Raw genomic sequence first — 11,970 nt, 5'->3', positions numbered from 1 at the left:
TCAAATATTATAGACTGCCACAGTTTGTACATCATGGCTTCAGGAGAACTAAATCCAAACCCACTGACCCTTCACCCTTTCCCTCCATTCCTTAGGCTAATCAGCATAATTACAACCAGGCTTCATACTGGAGCACTAGCAGGGATCATCGAATGAAAGTATGTGGCCCTTATCATCACATTAGCACATACTCCTCCTCACTATCCTTAAAGCATGCCTTATAGCCTTGAAAGCTAAAGCACTGTAGAGGTGAGAGCTGGAATTGTTGCCTGCTGTTCCTTTTCCCAGCTTCAGAGCACTGCAGGAGAGTTCCCCCAGCCATGCCTGAGGGGAGCGGGTTTGCAAAGGCAGCCACCAAGAAAAAGAGGGCGGAAGGCGCTAACTAAAGTTTGACCACAGAGAAACACTTGTAACCCCTTTTAGGGCACAAGGAAACGTTCCTCTTCCCAGAAAGCTACCTCTGGATTTAGCACTGGGGAAATTAACCAGCAGGTGGCACGAGGGTGCCCAGAGGCCCGAGGTGAGTGTTTTGTCCCGGTGTAGCTCCAGCACAAGCTGGTTTTCCCCTCTGATGTTCCATACCAGGCTTACCTGCACCATGTTCTCCCGAGAACTTGCGTTTTCTCTCTTCTCGTTTGGCCGCGTCCGCGCTCCCCTCACAGAGGCTCCAGGCTGTCCCTCATGGCGCGGCCCGCGCTCGGCGGCCTCGGAGCGAGCGGCGTTTCTCGTACCTCAGTGTGGGAAAGATGGCGTCTCCCGGCAGTGGGATCAGTCCCACCCGGATGAGGTGCCCCCTCGGGTAGGCCCACGAGGCCGTTTTACCTCAGCGCAGCTAGCCTGAGGTGCGGCAGTGGAATGGCCCGCGGTGTGCGGGAGGAAATGGGGGGAGCAAGGCTTCCACAGCTCTGCTCGGTTCTGCGTTTGGTAAGCAGCTGCCCGGGCACAGTTGTCTTGACCAGCAAATGCAACTTTGAGCTGTATAAGTAAGCTTGTTCTCTAAACCAGTTGGAAAAAAAGAAAGAGATTTTCTTTCTTTTTGTGTACGTTTGGGGTTGGTGTGTGTTCCCATGTGAACGTATAGGCTCTTTGTCTCTCGTTTGTGGGATAGTTTTGATTATGCTCTTGAGGTTATGTGGGTAGAACTGTGCTAAGAGAAGAGTCAAATTAGGTCAGCTCGGTTGAACTGGATCCCGTGGTGGTAATTTGGGAATTTCAATTGATACTCTGTGTGCAGCTTTGCCAAATAAAGGGAAGAACAAGAATGGCTGATACTTAATTACCAGCACTTAACTGCTCCACAAAAGCTTTTCGCCAGTGTTTTCTTCTCTGTGAAACATCCCCAACTTTTTATTATAGTCATTATGTAATTCATTGAAACCAACCAAAGGTCCTCATCTGACCAGATAAACAATGGATCATCACTCTGGAAATCACTGGAAAAGCTGAATCTCCCAGGTTGATGCCCTGCTGCAGATGACGAGGGAAGGATGCGGGGGCAGTGCTGACCACTTTATGCTGCTGAAGTTCAGGTAAGATTTTCTAGGAAGACCCACAGAGGTTTTCCTGCATGTACTAGTGAGGCTGATAAATCCTTCAGGTTTTGTAGTAGCTTTAAATAATGCTTGAACACCATGCTAAATTAAGTGTGCAGTTTTCTAAGCATGGTCACTGGAATTCTGCTGCTGCCATAAATGATGGCAAAGACTGCTAAGGACTGCCTGTCTTTTTGTGAGCGAGAGAGAGGTCTTTTGTTCTTCATAACATTTTTAGAATTTGAGAGAGTCTGATCGTTCAGTAATGCGCAGTACCTTGGACAAGTGGTTTAGCCTTCATTTATGAGGTATAAAACAGGAGATGATCCTGTCCATCAAGGCTGCATAATAAATAGGTCAGTAATTGAGATCTAAAATATCACAGGCACTTAACAAAACCCACTGATAGTTGAAACTGTAGTGGTGTAATTGTTCATTTTAACGTTTGTGGGTTTTTTAAACGTGCTGGCAATTATGCTGTGCATGAGCTACTGACCTAGAGAAGGAAGGAACAAGAGGAAGTGTTCCTGTCAGCACAAAGTGATCCTTTAAATGACCCTAATTTAGAGGCCAGCCAGAAAATTAATTTTTCCTGATCTTTACTCATTTTGTCTGTTATTCTTTGCTACGCTATCTGAATAGGATAGTACTTTCCTTATGTACGGGTTGGCTTCAATAAATGGGTCTGCGATTTATAGTCCTACTTTTACTACGTCAATAACTGCTCTTTAGTTACTTTGCTTTGCTTTCAACACTTGCAGATATTTAATCTGTATGAGGGGGCTCAGATGCTAAAATCAGGGGAATGGAGGAGCACTGTACAGTCCAATAATCCTCACAATCTCTGATCTTGCAGTCTGAAGACATGCTCCTTTCTAGTTTTCCAGCTGTGTGTGCTTGTGCAACACTCGCACAGAGGTAGTGCTTCTCCATGTATACGCTTTGTTTCCTTTTACGCTGCTTCCTTTGGGAAGTCTGCAGTGACTTCCAGAATGAATTCCTTTGAAGCTTCTGTATCTACCTGTGTATATGAAGAGTGGTCCACAGCAAACAAACAGCATACTACAAGTAGTTGCAATGAAAGAAGAGCAGCAATTTGGCAGCTGCTGCTGGAGGGGCATTATGGTCTTGGTAGCTTTTCAGACGTGTTTCCAAAGAAGAGCAGGAGTTAGATCATGTTGGGTATGAGCCTGCCTGTCAATCATTTTCTCAATTTTAAACCAATGTACTAAATTCAAGCAAATTTAACTTTGAGGTTAAAAGCTGTATTACTGTGTTTTTGTAAATCTTGAAAACAATTGGAAGAACAAAGGCTAGAATGTAATAAGCAGCTACACACCTCTGTGTGGGTGTGAATCACAGAGGTAAGTGAGGGGATGGGAGATCCTTGCTGCTGGTATCAAAACAGCAAACCTGCTAGTGTATAAGTTACAGACATTAACTGCACTTAAAAGTATCTTGATCAGGGACATAAACTAAGAGTCCATTATTTAATTGTATGCTAGAAACTGGCAGCAAAGAAATGGAAAGATAACGCTTGAAAAAGCTTGTGTGACCTGGAGAAAGATGTGATAAAAACTGAAATTAGAACATGGAGGATATTTGTGTCACTGGAGATGTGGTAGACTCCATAGGAGAAAGTGATAATATTGATCATTACAGTGGTGAGATCAGCCTAAGAAAATCCAACCTGTATATGTTAAATTAGAATGTTGAAATACTAGTGCTGAGGAACTGAATTAGGGACTAGAAACACTGATGCAGAGTTTGAGTTAGTGTTTTAGGAGGAAGAAACAGCATGGACATACAGTCATCTGAAGGGGCTATTTTTTTTGCAGGAATGATGTGGATATTATTTTACATGAAGGAAGTAAGTAACAGGACATAAAAATATTATGAGGGTTGTGGTGACTGTGTAGAATGAAACATGCTCTGATATTAAGTCCAGTTTTGCCTTACTGATACACTGCAATAACGATATTGCTACTGTTGCCCACAGCCGTAAGAGTACCAAAGATAATATATTTGTTTAGCAGTCTCTCTTTTCCATAAACTCAGTTCTATTTGCGTTCTGTACTTCTTTTACATTGCATTCTGGTATGATCTGTTCAGTTATACTGACTGGAAATGACTGCTGGCTAGTATTTCTACAGTTGCTCTCTATTTATTCTTAAAAAAACATTAGCACAGCTTTTTTTCCCCAGCCATACAGACCTTTCCTGTCTTTTGCAGTTACTCGAATTTGCCATTAAAAGTTTTTAAAACTCCTGAGTAAAGTTTACCAGACATTCTGATTTTAAAGCCTCCTGAGTTTCAGTTGTTACAGAATGTATTGTATTTCACTCACTCTGTGTGTGTGTGTGCGTTTTCTCCCAGGTGCATTTTTTTTCACAGCTTAGGTTCCAGAAATACAATGAAATGCACTCAATTCCTATCATTGCACCCATTTTTCTAATGAGCTTTTAATTCTGTGCTGGTTGGATTTTACTTACTTTGCTTACACAATTGCCTATTTAAAGAAGTAGATAACTTTTGGAATTTTTATCCGTTTGTCAAATCATACCAAGTCCTAGTCATTTGTACCCTCTGATAATACCACTACTTTTTCTGAGATCAGGTCCTCTTTATCATTCCATAATTATCCTAATACCGTGATATATTGACATACTGCTGTATTTATCAATACACTTTAGATTTGGTTCATGTTAGAGCTGATGCTATTTGAGTTTAGAAAATATCTGTTGTACTGCTCATAAATAGGAAATACAATGATTTTTTTAATACTGGTTGACTGAACAGTTCAGCTTGTATTGTCCAAACTGAAGTTCTCCATGATAAAAAAACCCCACATTGATTCTTACTCATTGCATGTGGCCAGAAAGTTGATTTTATGTGGTTTTATGGAGTGGAGAAGACAGAGCTAGCCTCCCATCTTCTGCTTCATTCACTCAAACATCAATACTCAATGTTTGAAAGCAAGAATGGCTTTGATCTGGAATGACACTGTCCCTCTACTTCCATCCTAATCCTTCTTTCATGGCTATAGCAATTGATATCACATTTGATGTGAATCATTTCTCCATATATTTGCACTACCAGTTATGTAAGGATTATTTTAATAAATAATCAATTCCAGAGCATCCTATCCAAGACTGCTGGTAGTGTGGGTAGAACAGACAGTTGAACAATTTCTCTTCACATCCATTAGTGCCAAGATCAATTATTGTTAAATATCAGTATTTAAACTGAGACACTTATGCTTCTTATTTTCATCTTGCAACAAATGATACAATGTTAGTATGTTTGTTTCCAGTTTGCTGTCCAAAGACAGTTGCACCAGCTGCATATTCATATAGCCTCATCTTCTACCCTTTGCTAGGAGAGTGAGATGATTCTTCTTCAAAAACAGCTGTCTTGGTGGGGCTGCGAAGCAAACCATTTCAGCCAGAATGGAAAGAGGTTGTTCATAATAGGAGTGAGATCCAGAGCGAAAATTTCAGGGTGAGAGAAGAAGGTAATTTTCCAAATGTTCTGGGGAGAATTACGTGTGTGTTTAAATTAGCAAGTCAGTGTTTCGAGGGGTTTTGGGGATGCAAATATTTAGCCTGAAGCTATAATTGGTCTCTTGGTTGTAGAACTCGCATTATTGTTCCACCTGAAGCAGTCCTACTCCTTGTGGAACCAAGATTGAAATTGCACACTGGGCACCATTTTGAGGGCCTGACTTATAATGTGATGTGAAGGCAAGGTCCTCCAGTAGGCACAATTAATTTTCTTTTAATTTAATACCTTTCAATGATGCTATCTGCCTGTCCCCTAGATGATGGCTTTCCTACCTGCTAACAGGACAAACAGGTTTTTAAGCTTCCATTCCTGTAATAAACTATATTAAGCTTCTCTGCTTTTATCCCCTCTATCTAGCTACTAGTAAGGTATTCTCATTCCACCTTTCTTGATAAGAGGTATAAGAATGAATTCAAAGAAAGCCATTTCAACATCATCTTTTCTCCTGTATGTTTTCTGACTGCCTGAAGTAATTTTGTACTTTGTACTAGAGGCCTCCTGCTCAGTTTCAGTGCTGATATGCACCGTCACTAGTGGATTCCTGCCTGCAGGCTTCAGAAACTCATCCAATCTGAGTGTGACACATTGTCTTGGCTCTGGGAATGCAGAACAGACTTTTCTGATGATATGTTCAGCTTCTAAAAATAACCGCATCAGGTAGCCAGTGATTTCTTTTTTTTCCAAGACCTAACTGTAAAACATAGTAACATGATGTACTGGCTCCCTGTAAAGCCACTCCACTTCTTTTTAGAAGAGAGAGATGTGGGGAAGAAGAAGAATTTAAAAAGATAGAGCTTCAAATACTTCGCAAAGAATGACTTTGTTTAACTTCAGACTGTGTCCTTCAAGGTATTTAACTTTGTAACAGGTATTTATGAGCTGTGTAGCTCAACTGATTTTTAATCAACTGAATGCAAGTAATGAAAATTACTTTCTGCATTCATCTGTATAAAACAGACTGTTGACCAGCCTGGGAACAAGTCTGGAAGTTATGAACAATGCAATGCAAGCTTTATTCTGGGGCATTGAAGAGATGCCTCTAGTTATGTCTAAGCATTTGTAGAGCCAGTTAATATATGGAACAGGAAAGCAGCTCACTCAAACCCAAGTTGAGGTCTGAGTTATTTGGGATTCACAGCAGAAGATGCAGGTAAAATTGTAATGTGCTGAAAATTTTAGAATAGAGTACACATTACATGTTCAGAAGAGAGTAAGAAGTGAGGCTGCCAGTTCCCTCCATTCTGCAAATATTTATTCACAATTTGGTTTATAATATCTTGTGATGTTCCTCTGTATTTTTGTGGTGGCTATTTTTTCTTATTACAGTTTATTGCATCTCCACCCAACGATTTTGCTGTCTTCCAATGACCTACTACTTACTGCAGCCACTACTTATTAGCTGTAAGGAAAATAAAAACTTGGAAAGAATATAATGATGTTGGTTGTAGCATTTTTTCTTTGTAGGCAGAAACAGAATTTAAAAATATTTTTGTAGTGATATGAAACTACAGATAAATTATTAAAAATCTCTTGTGCAGCTTAACAGATGTACCACAGATCTAGTTTGTGCTCTATTATAGCCAAGGGTCACTGTCTTTCATGAAGTATTCATCATCCAAGCTATGCAATTCAACTGGCTTAATATACCACAGCTAAATTTTTCTAAGCAGTGAGTTTTGATGTAACTTGTCCACCAGGTAGAAGTTACATGGATGGAAAATCTGTCCTAGTAGCTGCAATACTGCCAGTGAATCCTCACTGTAAATTAAATCATGTTTAGATCAGGGGAAAAAAAAAGTTTTGATAACTGATAAGACTGTTACCAAAGTAAACAAATTACAACAAAATTCAGTGTAATCACAAATAACCTTAACTGTGGTGTAAGTAGATAAATGTAGTCATGAAATGAAACTATAAATAGTTCAAATTACTGTTATTGTACAAACATCCTCCCCTATTGTCCTATGGAGAACTGAGCTTGATACAGTTTGGGGCAGGGAATAATGACTCGTAAACCTCATCAAGCTACTCAAATATACAATAGGCTGAGAAAATTGCAGCAAATGTGTGGATTTAGAAAGAAAATATCCCTGAAGTCCTACTCGGCATTAGCAGGATTAGCATTGTACATGTTCCAGAAGATTATAAGAAACAAAATTCTTTCCTCCTTCATCTTTTGTCAGGAAGAAGCATCAAACTAAATGGCTCTGCCACATCCTTATTTTCAACAATGATGTTTTCTCAAACTGATGGTTGCTGCTGGTCTTGCTTCTTTGCTTGTGTGAAACCCACTATGGCGAGTGAGCAGGGATATCCTTTTTCAAGCTGCATTTTTGAACTCATGAGCATCCAAAGCACTGGCTGCAGTGTTTGTTTGTTGTGTGTGGCTGTCCCTGAGGTTTCTGTGAGCCTGACTTTGTTTTCATTGGTCCTTAGCAGGGGATGTCCAGCTGTTGATCATCTTGGAGACAATTCCTGTTGGTTGGTAACATAGGAAATGAGTTTCTTCCTGTTAGCTGATGGGCCTTGCTCTGCTGCAGACACTAATGCTGGTCCCACTGCTTGGCTTCTGGAGTACTTGAAAAATTCCTTCTGGTCTTGATGAAACACCATTGGAAAATTCAAGCAAGCAGTCAGGGTGGAAGTAATTTCTTATACTTTTTTTTTCCCTTCTTCATTTATCAGTCATATAATTGGATCTGAAAATGTGTTGAAGGATGTTTTTATGAACATAAGGCACTGGGAAGTCTGGCATTATTCCAGTTAATGGACTCCATGATTATGTAGTTGCTCAGTTCAGACTGTTGCCAAGATTAACAGCAGCAACAAAATGTGCAGTACTGGAGCACAAACAGAATTATTACCGTTTCGCATCAATGTTGTTACTTGCAAAAGTGATAAACATAGCAGCAGCTTGTCAGCCGGGGAATTCAGCAGGAGGTGGGGGTGTCTGGTCAAAGAGACTGTCTGTACCGTAACTCAGCAGACAAAGTGTATTTCCGAGGCAGTGTACCTACCAGAAAAGTGTTTGAGAATGTTAATGACTTTTAGTTGGTTTAATTGCATGTGGTGTACTTTCTGGTCAGTGTGCAAGATGAGGCTTTTTTTCTACTTTTACACACACTTCTGTTTATAAACGGATGTAGTGACAGCCTAGGTGGTCTGGTGTTGTGTTTGGAAGGCATTGATACTTCTATCTTCCTAGGAAGTAGAAAAGGTCAAGCAGTTAATGAACTTATTTTAAGGAATATCAAGTCCTGTTCCAGCCAGATATTCAGCTCTGACAACATTGGGTTGCTGAGCCAAGGGCCCATTTTGTTGTCATACACCTCCTGCTGAGAAACCCATTTTCTAGACAATAGTGAGCACTCAAGTGCAGAAAGGCGATGGAGGAAGGCTCCCACTTGAAGAAGTCTATTGCTGGAGCAGTGTTAAATAGCAGCATGTAGCAAGTAAATTCTGCTACATTACCAGCATTCTGTGATATCTGTTCATACTGCAGCAAGAAATTTTCAGGGAAATAGGAGTGCTGTAATCTGGTTTTATAGCTGTTAACTGTACCTGCTGCAAACACACTTAAAACCAACCGTACCTTTCCGTTCTGTCAACGCATGCCAATTTGACCAAAGGAAGCTTTTCTTTGTAAAAATAAATTGCATAACAAAGATTTAGCTGTAATTTGTAGATCTCAACCCTCTGAGAGAACAGTCATAAAATAAATTTTCTAATGTTTCTAGAGTCAGACTCTTCAGAGAAGGTACGAGGGAAGTAATGTGGAGGCACCTGTGGTTCATCCAGGTAATGCTTGTGGGTGGGGAAATTCTCTCTCCTGAGTGCATCCTTGCTGTTACCTCTCTCACTAATCTACTAGTGCATGTTTGACTTCCATGAAGTAGGAATTCTACTTCCACAATTGTTTTCTATATGAGGTTTTTAAGTTAGTTTAATTTTGATATCTGATAGCCAAAAAATCGGCTTCAGTGAACGAGGTGTGCCTGGTTTTGACACAGAATTTCCCGTCTGTACAGATTCCCTTAGAAGATTTATTAGATCACAGCACATCTGGTGAGGCTTCATAGCTGGTAATGAAAGCAAGCAAGTTTGGCTTGGTTTCTTTTTTAACTGCCAAGATTTTGTTCAACTCTATGAATCATTCCTTACAGTACTTAGCCATAGTGCTCTCAAGCCAATAACATAAATAAACTTAGCAAAATTTTGTTGATGAGGAATGGACTTCCTATCTTTGCATGTTTGTTTTCTTTAGAAAGCACCTGTAGAAATAGTGTGGTATAGTGTAGAAAAATGTGGAAATATTCCATATACAAGTAGTTCCATGTTACATCTAGAAAGTGGTGCCTGATCTAGAATATGTTGTAGTAAATCATTCATTACTAATAAAAAAGACAGTGTAAATGGGAAGCCCATTCTAAGCCACAAGCTACAGAATTAATCATGTCTAGATGAAGAACTTTTATACAGACCACTTTCCAATGCCCACAAAATGCAGGGATTTCTTAGTATTTGTGAATGGTTTTTGAGTGAATCTCGAGTGAAGGAAGTAAATGCAAGTTTTAAATCCAAGTTTTCATTTAATTTCACCAGGATTTGGCTTTGGCCCATTTGCAATAGGAATGTGATTATCTATCTGACTGAGAGAACTACTGCTCTTCTAAGGAAAAGTACAAGCTTTTGAGCAGATTTCAGGTATTTCCTAATCTTAGTAGTCTAACATATACAAACCACTTAGCAGGAAGGGAAGTCCCTTCATGCCAATATGCAAAGTAAGAGGTTCTGGTCCTTAACTTTGAAATTAACCTGAACAATTTCATGAATGTAATTATAGTGCTGGTGTTAAAATTGCAGAAACACTAGCTTAATGGTTATGTTTAGAAGTAAAATCTTTTTATTGTTAAATAATATATTAAATATTAAATAATGTTAAATAATAAGTAAATGTAATAGTGTAAGGTAGTGTTCATCTCAGTCTCCCCTCTGGCAGGTTAAAGCCATTCCACTTGTCCTGTCCCTACAGGCCCTTGTCCAAAGCCCTTCTCCAGGTTTCCTGTAGTCCGTTTAGGCACTGGAGCTGCTCTGAGGTGTTCCCTTGTCTCCCCTTAAGGAGCCTTCTCTTCTCCAGGCTGAACCAGCCTGGCTTCAGAGCAGAGCTGCACCAGACCTCACAGCACCTCTGGTCTCCTCTGGACTCACTCCAGCAGCTCCACATCCCTCTTCTGCTGTTGCCCCAGAGCTGGATCAGGATTACAGGGAGGGGTCTCCCCAGAGTGCAGCAGAGCGGCAGAATTCCCTCCCTGACCCTGCCGCTCACACTCTGGGGGTTCAGCCCAGCACATGGGGGTCTGTGAGTGTGCATGTATCTGGTTACATGCAGGTAATTAGACCTTGCAAACAAAGATTAACACTTGTGTTCTGAGAGGCATTTTCAAGCATAAACTGAAATGACAGTAAAAGGCTGACAGGGCAATCTAGCCTGAGAAAGCTGACATAGTGATCATTACTTATCATTGCTGCTAAATATGGTGGCAGTTTTGACTGTGCCTGTTTTAAAAAACAAAATTAAAAAAAAACCTAAAAAAAATTATAACCCCAAACACACAAAAGACTTACCCGTTAGCATTATACTGTGTAACATTATACTATTTTAGCCACTTAAAAAATATTTTTTTTAACTGTTGATTCAGTCAGATCACATTCCAATACGTTTGCTGTCAAATTTATCAAAAGTTGTGGTTTTGTGTGTGTATTTTATTTTTTGAATTTGTGAAAATATCTGTATGTGTGTGTTTAAGGCAGAATGGATGAATGCCTCTGCACTGGCTGCCGTATTTGGGTTGATAACTGCCCAAATCATCAGGCCAAAGCATGAGCAGTGGTTTTGTGTACTCACACTGCTGCCTCTTGAAAGAACCTATTTTTTCCAGAGGTTGTTATATGCAGCTTTTGAAATTGTCTTTTTAGAAAGTTTTCTGAAGATCTAAATATCCTGATACTTTTGACATCTTTGTCTTTGATTAACATCAGCTTTCTAATACTAATATATCCATGAATAATTTCATAGTATTCACACTATCTCATTCAAAATAACGACTTGAAACATCTTAAAAGATACTACTTGGAAAAAAATGAAAAAAGAATGAAATATTCAAAATGAAAGAAAGATGGGCCTTAAATTATCATGTGAGTTTTAGTGGTGCAGGGTTTTTGCTGTAGAAGATCTTGGGAAAGGCATCACCTGTTTTCTTATGTCAACAGGGACTGCAGTGCACTACAGTTTTTGGATGTTTTTTAAATGGCCACGATGCCCTACTATTACTAGTTTTCAGTGCCATATTTCGAACTGGAATGGAGTTTGCAGACATTAGTTTTTTCCATACTTTAGGGATGCATCAGTGAGAAAGATTGTTACTGTTTTTGAAAGGGAATTATATCAGGAGCTGCTTTTTGAACACCTCACCCCCTAAATCCTTAAACAAACCAATGCATGTTATATTTTCTCTCTACTATGATTGTATGAAAGTCCTTTCCATTTGAGTAAGGTTCTGCTCTATATAGGGTTTGGAGAGGTGTGTATTTCAGGTTCCAATTTTAGTAGCACAAGGCTTCAGTGGTCGCCTGCCACTTGACAGCGACCCACAGAGAACACAATGCAGTCAGCCCCATGTGGAGCTCGCCTGTAGTTTTAACACAATGCAGTCAGCCCCACGTAGAGCCCTCCTATAACTTTATTGGTGTGCTCTACCTGCCTGCGGGTAGAGGGCACCCCTTTCTAAGAATCCTGACGGATAAAAGAAATAGATTAGAGGTCCCTGAGTTCAGACAAAGCAGAAACAAGGTACGGTAACGGTAGCCCACACTC

The 11,970-nt window shown here is 40.0% G+C and overlaps 1 protein-coding gene across 2 annotated transcripts in view; it reads left to right on the top strand.

The window, feature by feature from the left end:
• Positions 1 to 427: 427 nt before the first annotated feature.
• SLC6A11 (solute carrier family 6 member 11) overlaps positions 428 to 11,970 on the top strand; it is a 110,829-nt gene continuing 99,286 nt past the window's right edge. The window contains exon 1 of one of the 2 annotated variants that reach the window (XM_061357873.1): positions 428 to 520. The gene's annotated coding sequence lies outside the window, so the exon portion shown is untranslated. The remainder of the gene's footprint in view (positions 521 to 11,970) is intronic. The other variant, XM_061357875.1, reaches the window with a different exon arrangement.

The sequence above is a fragment of the Neopsephotus bourkii genome, unplaced genomic scaffold (genome assembly GCF_033783945.1).
Source record: "Neopsephotus bourkii isolate Nb327-2 ecotype Australia unplaced genomic scaffold, CSIRO-AGI_Nbou_v1 NB_923, whole genome shotgun sequence".
Taxonomy (NCBI): Eukaryota; Metazoa; Chordata; class Aves; order Psittaciformes; family Psittacidae; genus Neopsephotus; species Neopsephotus bourkii.
This window is presented reverse-complemented; position numbering and strand designations above follow the sequence as displayed.